This window comes from Thermobia domestica, chromosome 6 (genome assembly GCF_964235325.1).
Source record: "Thermobia domestica chromosome 6, izTheDome1.hap1.1, whole genome shotgun sequence".
Taxonomy (NCBI): domain Eukaryota; kingdom Metazoa; phylum Arthropoda; class Insecta; order Zygentoma; family Lepismatidae; genus Thermobia; species Thermobia domestica.
Window position 1 is genome coordinate 14,146,438 of NC_137459.1, and position 22,742 is coordinate 14,169,179.

Below are 22,742 nucleotides of genomic sequence, written 5' to 3' on the forward strand. Positions count from 1 at the left end.
AGTAGATGGAGCAAGTCTTGACTTTCTACGACAACCCTGTCCAAAATTGTGGCGGGTCAAACTGTAAATAAAAGCTTAATTGAAAAATATGGCCACCTTGAATCCAAGGTGCTTAAAACCTGTCATTCATAACAGTACAAATCTAAATCTCTATTTTTCTCTATTATGCATTTAGAAATACTAGGAAGACTAAACAACAATTGAATTTCGATTCACTTCAACTATTATTTCATTCGGTAACAACACATATATGATTTCTTCTTAATGCACGTTCGTCACGGTTCTCTCGGCATTATTTACTTGAATATAACGAATATGCGATGAACACACAACTATGACTTCCTACTCATAGAAAAAAAAAAAAAAAAAAAGTTGAATACCTTCGGGTATTTTTCTAATTTTGTCATACGTAGTTCATACAGAAAGAACTTTCTGCACCAGTGGAGGCTCTATTGTAACGTATTCGTGATGGTTACATTTGTATGTCATTCGTTGGTTCGATCTCAATACTTCAAGCAATACCAAATATATATATATATATAAAAAAAATCATTTGCAAGATTGGCAAGCAGTACCAAACATATGTAAGTCATTTCAGTACATCGAACGGCGTCAAGCTTTGTTGGTTTGGTCACAGTATTCCAAGAAATAACATATTTATATACAAACTCATTTTTCACGCTGGCAGCCATATTGAATTACAGATTATACTCTTTGATATTTTGTGGACTATTAACCATAAACGTTCGCTTCTCCAACACCAGTGGTGTGAGCTGGATATGCGTTCGATACATAGTGCGGTATTTTGAACTCAAGATGTCGCGTTTTTAACATTTTGCATATTTTAGTCACTTACTAATCAACATTAATGCCAAATTTGTTTTCTTAGCTTCAGCAGTTTGGTATGCTTATCCTTTCGATATAGGTTTTAAGCGGCCATCTTGGATTGTTTTCCAATTTGTTTACATTTTGACCCACCGCAATTTTAGACAGGGTTGTTGTAGAAAGTCGAGACGTGCTCCATTTTGTTTCACTTAACAAGAGCTTTCAAACGATGTCCTACCTCTCTTGCCATTTGAAATTTTTTAGTTGGACCCCACCTGGGACCATGTGGGGACCCTGGGACAAGAAGTTTTCACTTAAATCGTTGTACTTTGAAAATAATACCACACATCCTTTCCTGTTTTCACATTTGTCTCACCATTTCCGATTTATAGGGTTGACCATGGACTTTTCAATTAAGTTTTTGTTTACACTTTGACCCGTAGCCATTTTGCACAGGGTTGTTGTAGAGAGTCGAGACTTGCTACATTTTCTTTAATTTTACAACAGCTTTCAAATGATGTGCCACTTAACCCCCCTTGCCATTTGAAAATTTTGAGTTTGACCCCGTCTGGAACCCTGCGGGGGACGCTGGGACAAAGTTTTTTTTACCCCAAAAAGTTTGTCGTTGAAAATGATGGGATACGTGTTGGCCGAGTTTTCCCACTTACCCAACCGTTTCCGAACAAATGACTCGGTTCAAACTATTCTGCCAGGTAATTTTTTTTTGTAGTTCTTAAACTAACTAACTAACTCTATGGCCTATGGAACCCGGAGGTTCAGTGCCGCGTTCACAAAAGCTCTCCACTCACTTCTATCCTTAGCTAATTGGATTCAGTTTCTACTTTGTATTCCTATCTCTGCGAGATCCATCTTAATATTATCCTCCCATCTGCGCCTAGGTCTTCCTAATGGTCGTTTTCCTATGGGTCTACCAGTCAAAACTTTGAAAGCGTTTCTACTTTCTTCCATTCTAGCTACATGACCTGCCCACCTAAGCCTCCTAGACTTGACGACCCTAACAATGTTGGGTAAACCGTATAAACTATGTAGTTCCTCGTTATGAAGCTTTCGCCATTCCCCATTCCCGTTCCTCTTGGGTCCGAATATTCTTCTCAGGATCCTGTTCTCAAATACTTTCAGTCTATGTTCTTCCCTCAGAGTAAGCGACCATGTTTCGCAACCATACAGAACAACAGGCATGATTATCGTTTTATATATTTCAAGCTTCAAATTCCTCGACAGAATTCGCGACGACAAGAGATTTTGAACCGAATAGTAACACGAATTCCCTGCTTTTAGTCGACATTTAATTTCTTCGTGAATATGATTTTCGTCTGTTAATATTGATCCTAAATATTTGAAAGTATCCACTTTATCAAAAGTATTATTTAATATTTTAACGCCTCCACAATTTGCCGTATTACGGTCCCGACGCACTTCGATGTATTTAGTTTTCTCTGCATTTACTTCTAAACCCATGTCCCTGCAAGCGTTTAATAATATCTCTGCATTTATTTCTACTGTTCTCCTATCATCCCCTATTAAATTTACATCATCAGCATATGCCATAACCTGGTGAATGCCGTTCAACTCTAGGCCCTGGTTGCTATCTTTGATTTTCCTTATGGCGTATTCCAGCACAAAGTTAAATAATAATGGCGACAACGCATCTCCTTGTTTCAGGCCATTTTCGACGTGGAAGCTCGTGGAGAAAAATTTTCCTACCCGGACTTTACTTTGGGATTCACTTAAACATGTCTTAATTAATCTAATTAGCTTTCTCGGTATTCCAAGCTCTGTAAGAACGTTGTATAATGTTTCTCTCTTAACCGAGTCGAAAGCCTTTCTAAAATCAATAAATAGTTGATGTACCGGGGTATTGTATTCCCACTTCTTTTCGAGTATTTGGCGAATGGTAAATATTTGGTCGATAGTTGATCGATTTCGTCTAAATCCGCACTGATAATCTCCAATAATTTCATCTGCGTATGGAGTCAATCTAGCTAACAGAATATTTGAAAGGATTTTATAGGATGTTGACAGAAGAGAAATGCCTCGATAATTATTACAGTCAGTTTTGTAGCCTTTCTTGTGAATTGGAACAATGATTGATTCTTTCCACTCTTGTGGCAATTCTTCCTTGTTCCAGATAAGGAGAATGAGTTTGTGTATCTTGTTCCACAATTTTTCGCCTCCAGCTAAAATTAATTCAGCCGGAATTTCATCTACCCCCGGAGATTTGTGTTTCTTTAATTTCTTTATAGCGGCTTCCACTTCTATTCGATTGGGTTCTGCAATATACGGTTCTGCGGTGTGTATCTCCTTTTCTCCACTCACATTAGTTTTTGGTTGCGTGTTCAGCAAATCGTCAAAGAAATCTTTCCATCTATTTAAGAGGCTATCCGTATCAGTGAGAACTGTCCCGTCAGATTTCTTTAATATATAAGCACTAGGTTGATAGCCTTTCTTAAATTCGCTGATCCCCTTATACATGTCCCGAATGTTTTTATTTTTACTATTATCTTCAAGTTCCTTAATTTTAGCTTTCAAAAAATTCCGTTTCTTTGTTCTAAAAGTTTTGGAAGTTTCCCGCCTGATATCTGCGAAATTTTGTGTAGTTATTTCATTCTGATTTTGTAGCCACCGTAATTTTGCCTGTTTTCTCTTCTCTGCTAGTTTAATGCATTCTTGGTCGAACCATGGTTTGTTCCTACGTATTTCCGCGTGTCCCAATTTTTCTATTGCTGAACTTTTAATGCTATCTCTAATTTCAATGCAAGTATCCTCAACACTAGTGCACTCCGAGTCTTCTAAAACCGAGAATCTATTCGGAACTTCAATCTGGTATTCCTCTCTTACCTGGCTCTCTTCTAATTTCTTTAAATTAAATCTCTCCGTTTTCGGACATTGAGTATTACCTTTATTCAACGATAATCTCTCCCGTATTATCGCTGCTACCAGGTAGTGATCAGTGTCACAATCAGCCCCTCTAAACGACCGGACGTCAATTATGCTAGATTGTCTTCTTCTATCTACTAAAACGTGATCAATTTGATTATGTGTTTTTACGTCTGGTGATGTCCAAGTGTATTTATGAACGTCGCGATGTGGGAATTTTGTACTCTTCACGATTAGGTTTTTGGATGTTGCAAAGTTCACGAGTCTAACACCGTTGTCATTACTTTCCTTATGCAAACTTTCGTTCCCTATAATCGGTTTGAAAATATCCTCTCGTCCTACCTTCGCATTGAAATCCCCTAATAGAATCTTCATATGGTATCGCAGGAGTTGGTCAAATATCCGTTCCACTTCTTCGTAAACACTATCTTTTATATCGTCACCCTTATCTTCAGTTGGAGCATGTACATTTAAAACAATAATATCACACCACCGTCCCTTAAGAGTAATAAAAGAAAGTCTGTCAGTAACAAATTCAACCCGTTTAATTGCTGGTATTATTCGTTTGTGAACGAAAAACCCTGTTCCTAACTGGCGATTTTTATTTCCTTCCCCGTAAAAGAACGTAAAATTTCCGGAATTCTCAGATCCATTTCCTTCCCACTTAACTTCCTGAACTCCTACTAAATCCATCCTGTATTTCTCTAACTCACTCGTTACAGATTTTAACGCGCCTGCCCTATAAAGACTTCTAATATTCCATGTTCCAAATCTCATGTCCATTTTCTTTTGCTGATGTCGTGCCAAGTTATCAGTCCTTGTCCGAGGCTTTTGTGAATGTTTCTGAACAAGTACCTTTTTTTTACAGGACGAGGGTGTTAGCCTTACCCAAACCCCCAAGCTGGAGGACCACTCCTAGTCGTCTGTCCGCGACTGCTTATTCAGTATATTCGCAGCTAACCTCTATATCTAGAGGCCTTCTCCTCGATCCGCAACCTGAGGACGCACCATGCCGTGGTGACAGGAACCCTGTCTCGTAGCCAGGACGAGGAACATTGTGAGCACTAGCTTCTGTATCCCACAGTTATAGAATTCTAGGGCCTAGTCGAAGATTCCAGTCTCCTATAATCCACAATCTTAAAATTAAACAAAAGATTTGAGCCTTAAAGTCGAGTGATGGTTATGGTTTGGTGTACACAGTAATTTGTGAGTTGAAATTTGTGCCCCGTACATTGAAATCGGTTTTAGTTGATACAGAATATCTTAAATGAATTAATATTAATATTAACCAAAAACGGTTAATATAAATTTGAATCAAATTGTAACTTATTATAATATTTAATTGTCAAATATTAAAATATAAGATTATAACAACGTAAAATTGAAAATTATACCACAATAATGTATAAGAGATTCCAGAATCATTACAAGTCTGAAGATAAAAGCACTTAATGTGCTTGAAACGTCAATCAAATAAAATATACATGGAAGGCAAATCAAAGGTCTTATTTATTGAATATAGTGCTTTGGAATGTTTCTTCTTTTTCGTTTCGCTGAATTGGTGGAAACCTTCCTTCAATTGTTTGTTGCCAGGTCTCTTTGTGGTTTGATAAATTTCTGGTTAGTAATTAAATCTTGACAATTGTGATTTGTTCCTAAACCTTATTATGGGATTTAAAGCGTGCCTTTCGCTTACAAAATCACTAACTTAGAAAATTTTACAATAAGTGGCACTTCCTTGTCTACCCCAAATACTATCAAAGATCTAGGAGTTATATTTGATAGCAAATTAACCTTTACTCAACACATTGACGCGATAACGAGTAGTGCATATAGAAACCTAGGTTTAATTTATAGAATGGGACAGGATTTCTGCAAACAATCAACATTTATAAGGTTATATTTTTCATATGTGAGGTCAAAATTAGAATACTGTAGTACTGTTTGGATACCAAATGTCATTAAATACACTGATGCAATAGAAAATATACAATTTAAATTCTTAAAAATGCTTACATACAAGAAAACCGGTTTCTATCCAAAGTATGTCTCCTATGAAGACTTGGTAAGGAATTTTAATTTTCAAACATTAGAAAAAAGGAGATTTGTTGTTCTTACATAAATTATTAAATGGTAAAATTGATTGTCTAGAATTAGTTTCAGAAGTATTATTACGAGTCCCAACAGGTAAGACTAGAATAGCAAACGCTGGGACATTCTATTGTAGAAAAGCAAGAACAAAAATATTACATAAGTCTCCTCTGTGGAGAATGTGTGCTTCATATAATGAAATGATTAGACTTCATGTAATAAATGTGTTTAGTATGTCAGAGAACAAGTTCAAAAGAATTATCATTCAATAACTTATGTATAACTAGATAACGTATATTTATGTATGTATAATAGTGTATGTTAAATAATTCTGTATACGACACTATAACTGGGCATTAAGCCTGTTGTGTTGTCCTTATGAAATAAATAAATAAATAAATAAATTTTGTCTTCCATTTTAACCGTAAGTAATTTTTAAGTGACAGAAAATTCTTTTTTGAAATTTACAGAATGGGATCATTTTTGATAATAAAAACTCATTTCCTATCTAAACTTCCCTTGTCTAGATTCAAACTTAGGCTCCTTGAGCTGATGAAAAATGATCCATATACGTTTCTTTCGGTGTAGGACGACGATCAATGCAACAGTTTAACTTCTCGAATATTGTGTCTGGGTAAATTAAAATGTTAAAAGAGACTTGACACAGCTGTATTTTCTACTGCAAGGGAATTTACGTTTTCATATTAAAATAGTGCAAGAATAAATTTTGAGAAGTGAGATGGATTGCTTATGAATTTCCCGATCTCCTGAAGAAGGCGTCACGGAACATAAAACAGTACAGTTTATCAGTACATTAATTATTAAATCCGATAAATGTAAGAGTACGTATACAAATTGTTATAAGCATGCGTCAATTCATATCCTTAAATAATCATTAACGCCTCCCCCCCTTTTTTTTAGCAAATGCAGTGCTGAATCTTTTTGGAACTGAAATTTTACAATTACGATTCTAATTACAATTCTTAGGAATTACAACTCTACTACTAATTATTACTAATACAATATTACCATTTGTTGGACAGTATGTTATCTTTACATGAGAAAAATACTGACAACTTCTATACAGAAGTCTAAAGTTTCATACACTGCAGCATTGATGCAGCAAAGGAAACTAGAATTGGTAATTGTATATATGTTCTTGACCTGACGATATGAGGACCGATTTTGAGAAAGGGCGGTATATATGGGATAGGTATGCTTTTTATGCTACCAAAAAATCAGAATTGGCAAATCTCGAAATGTGCTGTGTGTATGGAATACTAAGTCATGAGCGTTTTGTAAGAACTCGATAGAGGAAAATGAAATGAAATCTTTGAGTTTTACGTCCCACGTTTATGCTGGCTAGGCTAAAGGAGACGGCGATTACGAAAAATGAATGAAATGGTGGAATGAAGAAAGTGGGAGGAAACGAGAGATCCCCGAGAAAACCCACGAGCACGGTGTTTGTCCACACGACGCGAGCTGGGATCTAACCAACGACCCCAAGCACCGGAGGTGACCGCTCTACCACTGAGCTACCGCGCCCCCCAACTCGATAGAGGTTAGGTACAAAAATAATAAAAAGGCAAATTCTGAAAAAAAAAAAAAAAAAACCTTCGTGCTCTATAGAGTTTTGAAACCGTATATAAAACAGGAAGACCACAAAGGTTTACCAGGAGGATGTATCAGGCACCCAACACACAAAATGCAAATTTGACAAGTTCAAATAGAACAAAAGCTGATACTACGTAGAACCTTAATTCTCTGTTCTAAAATCAACTTTTTTATTATGCAATGAGAAGAATAATTACACCATTTCTGAAAATCGCTCAAAACAGAAAATATTAAAACAAATGATGATACAATGAAAAGTCTCCCTTTATTTCATTCGATTTCAAACAAATTACAAAAAGGTTTTAAGAAAGCATACTTTTAAGGAACACTAAAAAAAGTTATAAAAGTTTTCCCACTAATTAGTTTGATTTCGCAGTATTTATGAAGTCCCTCGTATGTTCTAACACAGTTATATATTCCTGATGAAATGGAATACACAAACGAGACCGAAAGAATATATTCTGGATGCAAAAAACAACTATGTCCCAACACCAGGATTATCAAAAATTTGAAATACTGCAAAGTACAACATCGGATTAAGTTAAACGAGTAAAAAGTTCTTCATTATTCATAGAAACACATGGAGGCTTGCGATAATTTTTAATTCAAACGGAGGGATCGGAATTAATTTAGGACATGAGCACTTCGGACAAAGTTTGGAATAACATCATTGTCCGCACCAACCTCGTCAGTAAACATCGAGAAAGAAACAAAGATTTAAGGTGTGTGTTTTGTGGAGCAGCAAGAAGTTTTTACGTACATAACTAATTTCTATACATTCTATCACCACTGAAAACTTTATCTACTTCTTGAAAATTGCTGACATCTGTCAGCAAAAATTCCACGTTCAACATGTTTTTTTTTAACAAGCTATAATAGTTTAGAAGATCAAGGAATATGTTATGAGCTTATTAAACATATATTAACACACACACACACACACACACAAAATCAAAGTGCAAGATAGTACTTACACAAAGACTGCAAAAAATAATAATGAAGAAACCGAAATATTGATTTGTCGTAGATATTAGGTGACTCTTTGCTAGGTCACTTAAAAATGCAGATTCTTGCTTACCTATTATCTATTGTCTCCCGAAAATCAACAAAGCATAATTTCCTTTGAGACGTATTACATTAGAACAACACTGATCTTATCTAGAAGTTAGCTGAGTGGGTTGTACACTTATGTCCAAAATTATTGTCGCATGTCTATAAATATGTTGTTGAAGGAATATAATTTGATTACAAATTCCCCGGTATTTCTTATAATGTTATTTTGTGTATATTTGGCAAAGACATGTACGTGACAAATTTTATGTCAAAAGCACAGTAAATAAGAACAACAAAACGAAAATAAAACTTTCTTGTCCATTTAGCAACATTTTGTTTTACTCAATCTAATTTTCCTATTTATAATTCTTTTTCTATGAAATTTACCACAAATATGCATTTCCCGATTATACACATAGTATCAGTATTAAAAGTATCCTGCAAAATCATTATCAAATTATATTCTTACAAGAAGGCAGTTATAGATATGCGACAATCATTTTGGATATGAGTGTACATTTTATCAGGGAAGCACTTTCCCACAGTTTGTAAAGAATACTTCTAAAAAAAAAAAAAAAAAAAAAAAAAAAAAAACAGCAAACTTATACGCTAGATAGCGTAAACCATATAAAAATGTGTTTTGGTAGACTTAAATTTCTACCTTGTACATAAAGAGGCAAATAAACCTCTAAAACTAATGAATATCAAAATTACTCGAATTTTTACTATGAACCGACTCAAATGCTCCATTATTTATAGGTTTGTATCGAAGTAACACAAAATTTAGCTTTTAATTTGGGATGGGCATACCTGCTTGTTTTCTTTTTATTCTTTCTTTAGTTTACGTCCCACGAAAATGCTCCGAGACTAAGAAAAATGAAATAAAATCTTTAAGTTTTACGTCCCACGGTTACGCCGGTTAGGCTAAAGGAGACGGTCATGATGAGAGATGAGTGAAATGGTGGAATGAAGAAAGTGGGAGGAAACGGGAGAACCCCAAGAAAACCCACGAGCACGGTGTTTGTCCACCACAAAATCCACACGGCGCGAGCTGGGATCGAACCAGGTCCGAGAGTAAGAGAGTGTGATGGTAAATAATATGAAATAATGGAATGAATGAAATGGGAGAATCAACGCACACGGTACTTTTCCATCAGAAAGCACAATTGTTATCTGGAATCGAGCCAGGGACCCCATGCACCAGTAGCAAGCGCTCTATCACTGATGGTACAGAAGTTATAACTGCTTATTGCATATTTCGCATTGTGTCGTGAGTCGCAATTTTCCAAGGATTTTTACGTAATGAAATCTTGAAAACGCGATATATAGTGGACCATTTATCTTGAAACAACCTTGAACTTTTAATCTAATTGAATTGAATTGAATTGAGTTGAATTGAAAAAAGCTTTATTCAAGCGGGCGAGGTTCATCATATTGCTGCTCTACCATCTAACTCTTGTCAAAGAAGTACATTCAGTTATACGAAAATGATACAATCCATCAAGTTCAAAAAATACTGTGATATGTCACAAAAAATAAAAGTATACATTAAGATGATAAAGAAAAAGAAAAGAAAAAAGTGGTACTGTTAACAAAACACACACACACAAATACTAAAAGTGAAGAAAAAAAAAACATAAACATACAAACATGAAAACGAACACAAACTGATAAATAACATAGAGACAAAATAAGTTTTTCTTGTAATTGACAATGCAGGGGGGGGGGGGTGATGAAATATTTCTACAATGCAGGATTATTTAATAAAAAAGTGTAGCAAGTCAAGTCTGATTTCATTTACGTGGTTGAAGTGATAGAATACAAATCATGGATACCTGAATTTAAACTTTGTTGGCTGAGTAAATACACTTTTAACATCTTCTTGAAGGAATTAAATGCTTTAGCTTCTTTTACTATATTTAGTAGAGCATTCCATGATCTTGGAGCTAATACTGAAAATGTCGCAGTGGTTTGCTTGAGTCTATGGTGTGGAATACCAAACGTGTTTCTTTTGTGTGTTAAGTGAGTGTGAATAGTTGACCTAGCAGCGAGTTTCTTGTATAAATACGCGGGACGTGTTGTTTTAAGAATTTCATAAATGAGAGAGCAATAATGCAAATGTCGTTTTCTAAATATTGTCAGTATGCTATTGCAGTTCAGAATAGACAAAATATGATCGAATTTTTGTTCATTGTAACAGAAGCAGAGGCATGAATTTTGTACCTTTTGAATCAGAATAGCATTGCTTTTTGTAAGAAGTGAGCCAAAACATCGACGAAATGTTTAACCTGCAAATATGCATAAATGATAATGGCAATAGACAATAACAACAAAAGAATCAACATGAGTTGGTAATCTTATCTTTTTTAAAACAAAATACAACTTCAACCTGGCATTTTACTTGCGAGCCACAGTGATTTTCCTAGTCACAGCAACAATCATATTCATATTCGCTCATCATTGTTCTTCCCTGGTGAGTCCATTTATTTTTGTTTTCTATACGTATTTTCAATATTTCTGCATTCTTGGTGTATTTTCTGTTTGTTCAGCGTTAGGTTAGGTTAGTACTTCCTTTCATGGTTTGTAGAAATCGGCTTTCTCACTGTATTTTCTGTTTGTTCAGGTTAAGTTAACTCAGTACTTAGCTTCACTTAGTAATTACATTTCCGTAACATCAACTCATTTTCATCTTAAACATTCTGTTTTTACCTGATTTTGGCCCCCAAATCCAAAACTATGCCTACTTCTCAGAAAACTATGCGCAATTGTGGTAGCCAGTAAATATTGCGTCCAACTACAAGGATAGATGTTCAACTGTGCATATCTTTTGCAATGGGATTGCCACGGTGGCTTAGTGGTCCCTTGTTCTTTCCCCAGCCGAGTAAATTTGTGCTGAACAATATCGTATCCGTGGGTTTTCTCGGGGTACTCCCGTTTCCTCCCGCATTCTCATTCAGCCAATTACTTCATCATAATTTACTTGCATTAATCAGTTTCCCTTAGCCTAAAGGGTATAATCGTGACCGTTAAACTGAAAGATTTCATTTTATTTTCTTTCCCAAAGGGAATAGGAATTATTTAATAAAAGAACGCTAATTCTCGAGCAAACTTAACCACACATTAAAAAAAAAAAAAAAAAAAAATAACCACATTTTTTTAAGGTGCATTTACAATTATTATGTATTGACCTTACTTCTTCATCTTCACGTTTATGTTTCAAGAAATTAATGAATTTGTAGTCATATGTCGGCTGATATATTGTTAATTTGCACACATTTGCTGCAGAAATAGAGTTGGACTTTTTTGCTATGATTTATTTTATTTATGTATTTAAAGAAAGAAGAAAATGTAATATATTGATAGTATCCAATATATTAAAGAATATACATAAAAATACATAAATATACTAAATTATAAAAATAACAATATACAAAATATTAATGGAATAAAATAAAAGTATAAGGAAAAATTAACTGCTATAGAAATTAACAAATCAAATTTCCTACTTGTAGAGTTTAACGTATGCGGTATTCAGAGATGACAGGACTTCGGACTTCCAGAAGTCATGTGTATCTTCCGGTGTCGGGCAGATTCAATGCACTTATTTCTATATTGCGAAATGTTTGTATTTCTTATGCAAAGAATAAAGAAAAGATAGAAAATGGATCACATAAGCAAATGCTTGTGTGTGAGCCTCATGTTTTATTTATTTATTTTCTTACCGTAACATATGATGTTTATAATTCTCACTTTTAGCTAACAATAGTTTTTAAATACTTTTTGATTTTTTTTACCACTGTAAAATTAGCCTTTTATATGCTTTGAAATTACTTTCCTCTTTGATTTGGAGTGGGAGATGTTATAGAACTCCGGAGCTCTGTAATATGTTTGATATTGAGTTATAGATTTACTCGTTGCTTTAATTTCTAAATTTTTGTTTGTCGCATTTCTGGTTACATACATTTGTTTTATTAATACGTTATATACATTTGTTACTATTCTTTTTAACATATATTAATACCTTATGCAAATATAATTTTGAGAGTGGTAACACTGAAAATTTATTTATTATTTATTATTATTATTATTACCTATAACAGGGGTTTCCCCCCAATTACAATAGGTGTGCGAGCATATATTTCAAAATATTATTACAAAAGAAAAAAAACAGAAAAGAAAAAGAAGACGTCATATATAAATACCTATTACAGTATTAACTACAATAATCAAAAAGAATATTGCAATATGCACAATTATACAAACATTTTTCTACAATACATAATGCTTTTAGAATTTATAATTACAAATAAGTTACTATCAATTTCATTTCCACCTTGCTTCTATAACTGAAACTTCTTACTTGCACTCCAGCAAATTTTAAATATATTTACCTAGATATGTATCAAAAATAAAAAGAAAATCATTATCCAATATTAACAGCAAGTAAAATCTAAAATACTTCTTTAATTTTTGATACATATACTTTAAATGGTAAAGAAAAATCAATATTTGAGTTACGTTGTTCCAGTTCATTATGTTTTTTACTAAGCCTTATGACAGGTGAAAATTGGTGAAAATTAGAGCGTGAAATACCATAATAAAAGGGTAACCTAATACGCAATACATCTTTCTTCACATTAAAACAAAGCGAACCCAGAAAGTCGGGATTATTAATAACACCATTAACAATTTTATACAAAAAGATATGTTGACTTATTTCTCTTCTGGTATATAACGAAGTTACAGCAAATTCTTCGAGTAAAGATTTATAAGAAATCCTTTCAAAATACGAGGATTTATTGTATTTTTTATAATAAAGAAATCGTAGAAACTTATTTTGTGCACGTTCAATTTTCTCTATATTCTTTCTAGTGTAAGGAAACCATATCAGGCTAGCATATTCTAACTTGCTTTTTATAAGACTATTAAATAAATTAGTCAAAGCAAATGCATTTTTCATCACCTGAGTATTTTTAAACATAAATCCAAGTAATTTGAAAGCCTCATTACACATTTTATTAATATGAAATTCAAAGGTTAATTTATCATCCAATGTGACCCCAAGATCTTTTACAACATTACATCTTTTTAAACTTTTTCCAGACAATTGATAACCGTAACATAATGCTTTTCTCTTTCTAGAAAAAGATATAACACAGCATTTATTTGAGTTAAAATATAGCTTATTGTCTAAACTCCATTTGTATGCCCTTGATAAATCAGAATTTAATTCATTGCAGTCAGTGAGTGTTTTTATCTCTTTAAATAATTTGACATCATCAGCAAATAACAAACACCTGGAATATTTGAAGATATCTGGTAAGTCATTAATGAACAATAAAAAAAAAAAAAAAATAAAAAATAAAGGTCCCAAGTTGGAACCTTGTGATACCCCAGAATTTACCTTATATATGTAAGAATTTGTATGTCTATATGTTACGAATTGTTGTCGATCACTCAGATAAGAAGAAATCAGTTTTAAAAAATTGTCACAAAAACCAAATATAGACAATTTATTTAGAAGAATATCATGATCCAGAGTATCAAAAGCTTTTGAAAAATCCAAATAAACTGTGTCAACTATGTTTCCATTATTGAAGGAATTAAATATAGATTGAACAAAGTTAACTAAATTTGTTACAGTGGATTTTCCTTGACAAAAACCATGCTGATTAATAGATATATATGGTTTAACATGATTATATATTCTTCTGTATAATATATTTTCAAGTATTTTTGATGGGGCTGAAATACAACAATTTTTAAAGAGGGAGTATGACAATAAAAAAAAAAAAAAAAAAAAACGTAATTGTAAACAACATGAAGTCGTATTTTAATTTATATTTTGCCATTATTTTGTTTGTGCTTACACGTGTATACCCATTAGACCACACTGCTCAATTTTCCTTTCCTCACTTACATAATTGTACGTGCGTAATTATGTATGCCTTTATTTATCGGTAATTGCTTCTAATTTCACAAATACAACAATAATACTGACAGACGTAAAATGAACTTACTGTTTTGATGGTTTAATATAACAACATGTGCGCCACCTAAGAGCATTTGCTGGAAGCTACTGAAAAAACAAGATGAAATATTGTTGCATTTTACAGACACCAGATAATGTGGTGAAATATATAAAGAAAATTAAATGTATCGAGTTGATTGTTTGAAATGCTGAAATAACACATGCGATGCAGGCGCCACCTATGAGCATTTGTTGCAAGCTACTGAAGTTACATTACAAATTACACTCAATAGATGCTGTTGTGTGGAGATACACAAGGAAAATTAAACGCAAATAACTATTATACCTTGAACACAATTACAGCAGAGGTTATTTTTCACTGATAATAAACAAAAAATTCAACGGTATGAATTTAAGAGAGACATTTACTTCAACGTTTAAATAGCTTGTGAGTAAAATATTTCGGAAATTTGTCACAATTCCATTTATATCCATATAAATGAAAATGAATGTAATCATTTTTCTCTCGATAACTACTCTTAGACCATTCACTGATGTTGACGACTTTTGGTATATTAGCGCATCGTGGCCTAACTTATGTCCTTATTACGTTTTAGTTATGGAGTTGTAAAAAGGTGAGGGAAATACATACAAAAATAATCAAAATCGACCGATAGTAGTGTTCTATCGATCATTTTCGGGGTCGCTGAGATTGATAGTGCTACAATTTCTTTTAAATACAAATTCATTCCTCATTGGCATGGAATTCCATTCCTCATTGGAGGGAGTTAAATTAAAATAATTGAAAACGACTAATTGGTGACCAGTCTATAGTTCCTGGGATGGCTGAGATGAATAGTGACATTCCCTTCCATGGAAAATAAGAAGGATTGGTGGAAGGGAGAACTTCAGGGATTTTATGATTACACTTTCATTGAAATGAGTATCCTAAGGATACATAAGGAATTCAAATATTCTTCATCGACCTACTCAACCAATGTGAAGAATAGGCATTTCAGCTGGCCTACTATAGTAAAATAATGAAATAAAAAACGTTGTATGTTACAAAATAAACAAAAAAAAAAAAAAAATGGACCATTTGATACGAATTTCTGAACACAGTATGTACTGTGTCGTGAACTGGGTTTTTTATTCGTCATTTTCATTAAAATGTCCCTCTTAAGGAGCGAAAGCCTCGGTGGTTCAGTAGTAGAGCCTTTCACCTCTGGTGCGTGGTGTATCTCTTTCGAACCCAGCTCGTGCCAAGAGGACTTCGCGGTGAACAAACACCAGGTGTGCGTGGATTTCTCGGGATCTTTCCGTTTCCTCCCACTTTCTTCACTTCACCATTCCATATATTTCTCATCATTACCGTTTCCTTTAGCCTATCTGGCATAGTTGTGGGACGTAAAACTGAATAATTTCATTTCATTTTCTCCTAAAGGAGAGAGAGAGATCAAAGTTTCTGGTGGAAATAGGGTATCCCAGGAAGCTCTCAAGGATGGGAGATGAAACTTGGTATATGAACTGATCATTAAACACAAGATTGTACCTTATCTTCTGCAGCATTTTTGAAAATTCTAATCTTCAATACTTGGTACTCTGAAAGGAAAGTAATAATAATAATAATAATAATAATAATAATAATAATAATAATAATAATAATAATAATAATAATAATAGAAAGAACACTTAAAACGTAGGAATCAATTTCTATTATAAAGGATGCAGTTTGACTCATTTTGTATTTCTATATAGATTTTTACCAAATTTGCGGATCGCAACGCATGGCAAAAAATTCGACAAACAATAAAACCGTTACGACAATTATCGCGGACTAAAACGCAAATTTTGTGTTGGGTTGAGACAAACCAGGACAAAACAAGAACCCTACTGTTCTTGTCATGTTTCCTTATGCACTCTTGTACTTTCTTGTCTATGTCCTGTTGATGACAACTGCTAATTCCTTTAAATACGGATATATTGATACATAGTGGATACTTGCAATTGGTAACCAGTGGAAGTAACAGTTATGTTTTCTTCACACAAATTTTAGTTTTTAAATGGTAAATTTTAGCATTTTGGGATTAGTAATTACTTTTAACATTATTTACTGGTTGTCAATTGTATACTGTATTTGGATAATGCCTCTCTTTACTAATTTTACGTAGAATCATCACTTTGTCATTTTTGCTTACACATAACTTTTAATGACATTCTTGTCATACTTTTCTTCCTATTTTTCCTGCGTATTTTTTTCTTTGTTAATACAAAATTAAGTTTACGAAGTAAGGGTAGTTCAGAACTAAAAGACTTATCTCTACAGGAAAAGTATCCTTAGTTCGATTTGTCATGTGGGTGGAACCAGTGGGGCACCCAAAGGATTTCGAAGTTTAACCCTCCTTGAAAAAGATGGTATGGAAGATAATCATTTACTACGAGGGACGATCAGAAACTAATTTTACAGGGCCGATATTTCTGGAGTTTTGTCTGTTATAGAGGAATGGATAAGATAAAATGAACAGAGAGAGAGTAACAAACAAAGATGTTTTAAAACAGGTAGGAGAGAGGAGAACGCGTAATCAACATCCTATGAGAGCCAATTGGGTTGGACATACCCTGCTATGAAATTGCCTTCCCCACACAGCCATAGAAGGAAAGATGGAACGAAAGTGACGAGTAGGAAGAACACAGTTGATCGATGATTTGAAAAAAAAAAAATAGACAAAAAATATTGTGAGTTGAAAGAAGAAACTGAAGATCGAGAAACGTGGAAAGAACATTTCGAAGCCCAAACCTAAACTGAAAAAAAATCCCAGGACCTGCCAAAACGCAGAACATTTAATAATAATTATGCCTTAAAAACTTGCATTCTATTAGCAACTTAATACGGAGATTAAGTTATCCACCAGAAAGTATTCAAAGTGGAGAGAAAGAAAGCTTGCGGTAGCATCAACAATTAGAGAGTACGAATGTACAGGGGCGTGTGCTATTTACACAATACCTTGGGTGTTGGTTTAGGCTAAACTCAAGAGCAAATCCTAGCACACATCAAGTTTATCCAAATAAGCTTATTTATTTATTTATTTATTTATTTTTCGTGGTATCTGGAGAATAAATTAGAAGTGTTATCATCAGTGAGGATTTCAGAGAGTGACATGGGAGAATTTTCATCCGAGATAGATCTCCAATGCTCAATGTGGTTTAACCCTACCTTAGCCCACCATATATTTAAATATTTATAGTTCTCCCGGGAATCTGAAATATACAATCAGTGATGACAATTCAGCCTATTTTGGCTAAATCTAGGCTAATTGGTGAGGCACATAACCATACAAATCTAAAAAATGCTTATACCTTAAATATAGCTTATTTTATGAATCTTTTTCACCATATTTGGCTTTTTCTAATTAGACGTTAAATTAATTCTAAAAATACTCTTTTCTTGAAAATAAAGTGTAATTTCTAAAAACAATAGCCTATTTGTCATTATATATTATTGTATTAATTGATTTCTCTAGTCCGAGGGATTATTACACAAATAACATCTGTTTTTCATTCTTCTTCGTCCCCCCCCCCCCACAGATTTACAACTACTTAACAGTATTTATGGACTCAGAAAGAATTTTAATATCGCTTCCGTAAGGACCATTTTTGCTACTTTTTAATTATTTTAATTTTCTCATTTCAGTACAAGAATGAAAGTTACCTAACATAAATTTAGTAAACTGTTCGGTTCTTCAAACCACAGAGATTGTTTTTCTTTATTAAAGGGAATAAACAGGATATCTAACTAGCTTGAAAACTCTCAATGCGGTCATAATTATTCGTGTGGATCTACAGAGAAATAAGAAAAGTTTGTAAGGACTATGAACTGCCGAAAGAAGTACTTCTGAAAACTGGGACCTTGGTAGTCTACAAACACAACCAATCCACAATTCAACGATGGTGCATCTAGTTCCAGCACCTCGGCTAGCTGTGACGTCATTGATGTTGACTTGTTTTAATTCAGCTGATAATACGGCTGTTGACTTTCACAAATTAGATGAGTTCTTGATGAATTTTATTGTAATTTAAAGTAATGTATATTTCTTGTTATTCATTAGTGAATAAAATTCAACATTTCAAATTTTACTATAACTCACTTATAATCACACACACAAAAAAGGGGTTTAAAATTCACAATTTGTGTTATAGGTTAGCAGTTCAACATCTAGCCATTTTTTGCTTAGAAAAGCTTAATTCTGAAGTCCATCGATCCTATTTTCTTCAGAGGTTGTTAGCAACACTGTATATAATCGAGTGCATACATAGATGGGAGTTGTCTATCATGTTTGTGTATTCAGAAAGAAGGCTAACATACTACATATTTCACCACCTTGGTATGCATACCATCAGAAGAAGCAAGTATTATTTTATGGTAGACCAATTTGACGGCTCCTCAAAAACAAATACTATTATCTTTATTACATGATGATCAATACTCTAAACGGTCAATTGTGTTTCAGTAACTAACCTAGCTGTTGTATATACACTACTGCATAGTACATCTTTTTGGGAGCGAAAATTTTGCCTGTTACCACTATATGCTAGGTACACTAAAATATAGACAACAAATAGAATTAAGTCCCAACATTGGACAATCACATTTCTACGTAGAATTCTTGAATTCAAATTTAAATCTCAATCTTCACGTTGCGTCACGAGAGATCGAATTAGAATCGCTTCCCGTCTATTGTTCAGACTATTGTTCACATAACTAGCGCCACCTAGTAGCAAATGTATAAAATACTCGTATTTAAACTAATGACGCAAAATGTTGACATAGTATAGCGCTGTCATCGTTAAAATGAATCTAATAAGAATAGCAAAGATGACAGCCCTGCATTGTGTATGAACTTTTTGTTATTACACCTTAAATGCGAGTATTTTATACATTTGCTACTAGGCGAAGCTAGTTTTTATATGGAAAGGAATAACCAATTTCTTTTACACGAAAAATTAATACTCCTGCGTAACGATGTGTTTATGTTTAACACCAATTTTGCTATTTTTATATAGATTTTAAGTTAATCTAATTGTATTAGTTAACACAATAAATATGAAGTTATAAATGGTGATGTGACGTTCTTACATGATACATACGAAAACTATTGTTTTTAATTATAACAATAATAATATTAGAAGTTTAATTGAGGTTATATAATTAATATATACAACGGCTCGCTTTTGACGTGTGTTTAATTCATGGAGACTTGTGTCAGGCACTTATCCACGGGGGCAGGGAGCCAGGACCTCCTAAATTTTTACTGGGACCCCTACAAAATTTTTGTACGCTTGCAAATGAAGTATAATATGGTTGGATCGGGACTCCTACATTTTTGGGCTGACTATGGCTCTGATTTGTGCTCTATCTCTGTAGGGAATACAGGTAAACTAAATTTTACATTATTTTGTAGGTCTACGTTTCATATATCTCCACTGTTGAAAAATGGTCAAATCTTATATATTGCTATTTAAAAAGAAATAATAACTAAATGCGCTAAGTAGAACTTTCTCTCGAATCCTTTTTCAAAGGCGAATGGAATAGCCTAATGCCAGAAACAAGGTCCGCTTAGCAAGTCAGCAGCCAGTCAGGGAAGTTGGGGAGGAGGAAGGCGTGAATGTGTTAGGGGGAGCACTTCTTCTTGTTCACATCAACCGTAGGTTGTTGAGCAACAAGGACATTTTAAAACTTTTCTCTCCCTTTGGAGAGCTGTTTTATACTTTGATAAGACCTCTTCTTCGTAACTGCATCTACATACTTTATCCTTGATCTTCCTCTTCCCGATTTTCTTTCTGTGTTTCCCTCTCTTAGCACCGTGATCCAATCAGAGTGCCGAATAAGGTGGCCAAGCATTGTGTTTCTTTTTTTTCCTATTATCTTCATGATCTATCGTCCTTCATTAGCTTTCTTTAGAACGTCTTCATTCTTTTTTCTTTCGGTCCATGATATGCGTAGCATTCGGTGCCAACACCACATTTCAAATGCTTCCATCTTTTCCCAATGTCCACGTCTCTGATCCGTAAAGCGCCATGGTCTTAATAAATAGTTTCCGAACGTCCAATGACACATTCCTTGATGTTAGCAATCCCCTTTTCCTATTGAATGCTTGTTTAGATTGAGCTATTACAGAACTTACGTCTTTTTCACTTCTTCCGTCCGAGGATATTAGACTTCCTAAATAGGGGAACGTCTTAACGTCTTCGATTCTTCCCATCTAGCCATACGTTTGCCTCTTCCTCTCCTGCTCTTGTGCACTTTATCACTTTGGTTTTATATGTATTTATCTTCATTTTACATGTTTTTTGAAGTTGGTCGTTAAAGTTTAAAAATATGCTTCCTTCAAGTCCTTTTCGTTCTTACCTATGTCATAAAATTTGTATCGGAATTCGGATATTTTCTGCAACCTCAGCTAGATCTCACTTGGATCTCACATTACTTACATTATTTTCAATATTGTCCTTACTTAATTCGGATTTAACATTTTCCAAATAGTCTTAATTATTTTTTTTTACCTATTATTGATTGCACTCTCATTTTTCATTTACTTATTTTTACTTTTAACAATATCTTTAAAATATATATTTCTGATCAAGTGCTTTCGTTAAGTACCTCATCAGATGGGAAGGAAAGAACAAAATAAAAAATCAACGGAGAGAAGGATACGGATATAAACTTGTGGGTGATACCATTTGGGACTTTCACTATTCTTCAATTTTTATTTTCCTTACCTTATATGATGAATCATTTAGCGAAACGACTTACCGTTATCTGATAATGGTATTATTGTTTTCTTGTGAGCAATTTATTTTCCATGCCTGCCTCTGGACTCGTTTGTTGTAACCAGAGATGTTCACCCTCGCGAGGGTGGCCCTCTCGAGGGCATCCTCACCCTCAAGTTCCCTCGCCCACAGTGGCGTGAGGGCGAGGGAGCGCGAGGGCGAGGACAAGTTTTGGCCGCGAGGGCGAGGGTGCGCGAGGGCGAGGACAAGTTTTGGCCGCGAGGGCGAGGGTGCGCGAGGGTGAGGACAAGCTTCGATGGCGAGGGTGAGGGTGCGCGAGGGCGAGGACAAGTTTCGGCAGCGAGGGCGTGGGTGCGCGAGGGCGAGGACAAGCTTCGATGGCGAGGGTGAGGGTGCGCGAGGGCGAGGACAAGCTTCGACGAAGAGGGCGAGGGTGCGCGAGGGCGAGGACAAGTTTCGTCAGCGAGGGCGATGGTGCGCGAGGGCGAGGACAAGCTTCGATGGCGAGGGTGAGGGTGCGCGAGGGCGAGGACAAGTTTCGACGAAGAGGGCGAGGGTGAACGTGGGTGAGGGCCAAGTGTTACTGCGGGAGCGAGGGTGCACGATGGCTAGAGACAACTTCCTTCAGGAGAACGAGGGCACGGGAGGGAGGAGGACAAGCTTCCTTAAAAGCAACTGTTTTGGAGTTTATTGTTTGACCTCTTTTGGAGAGAGGCAAAATTTAAAATATCATCTGCCATGTCCCCTTGATGAAAATTTAGTGTCATAGGAAGGCTATATATTAATCGTATTTTTCCTTTCAATTAATTGCAGTAGACAATTTCTCGTGTGTACGTACATAATTATTAAAAAAATAATGCAAATAAGAATAATATTTGATTTTTTCCATGAAAGTTTTCGGGTAGAAATAGCGCTACATTAAGAAGTAAGTGTGCCTCATTGTTGCCCTCCCTGTGTTGGAGACGTTTTAGATAAGAAGTGTCTACTACACTGTCATGTTTAAAGAGTGTTGGTAGACGGACAGACAGTCTCTCACGTCATTCAGCAGTAAATGACAAGAGCGCTGATATCTGAACAAACACAATCAATGAGAGAACCATCAGAATGCAGTAGATCAGATGGAGAAAGACCTGATGGAATGACTTTGGTTCATAGATGGCCATTTTGCTCTGGACTCTCTCGGACTCGGGCTCATTTTTTTCAACTGGGCTCTCGCTCATTTATTCCTTTGGGAATCGTGCTCGGGCTCACTTCCCTCAGTTGGACTCGCGCTGACTTATTTCATTGGCGCTCGGGGTAGCGCTTAATTATTGAACCCGAGAACGGTTGAGCGCGAATGCCGAGCTATCGAGCGTTGGGCTAGTGAGTTTGGATGCCCATGAAATGGGCTGATTAATAGCATACATTCTCCTCCAATGTCCACCACTGATGAGGTTGTTACAATTAATCGGAATTTTTAACTTTTCATAGTTTTGTGATAGCCCAAACCATTATCTGAATCGAT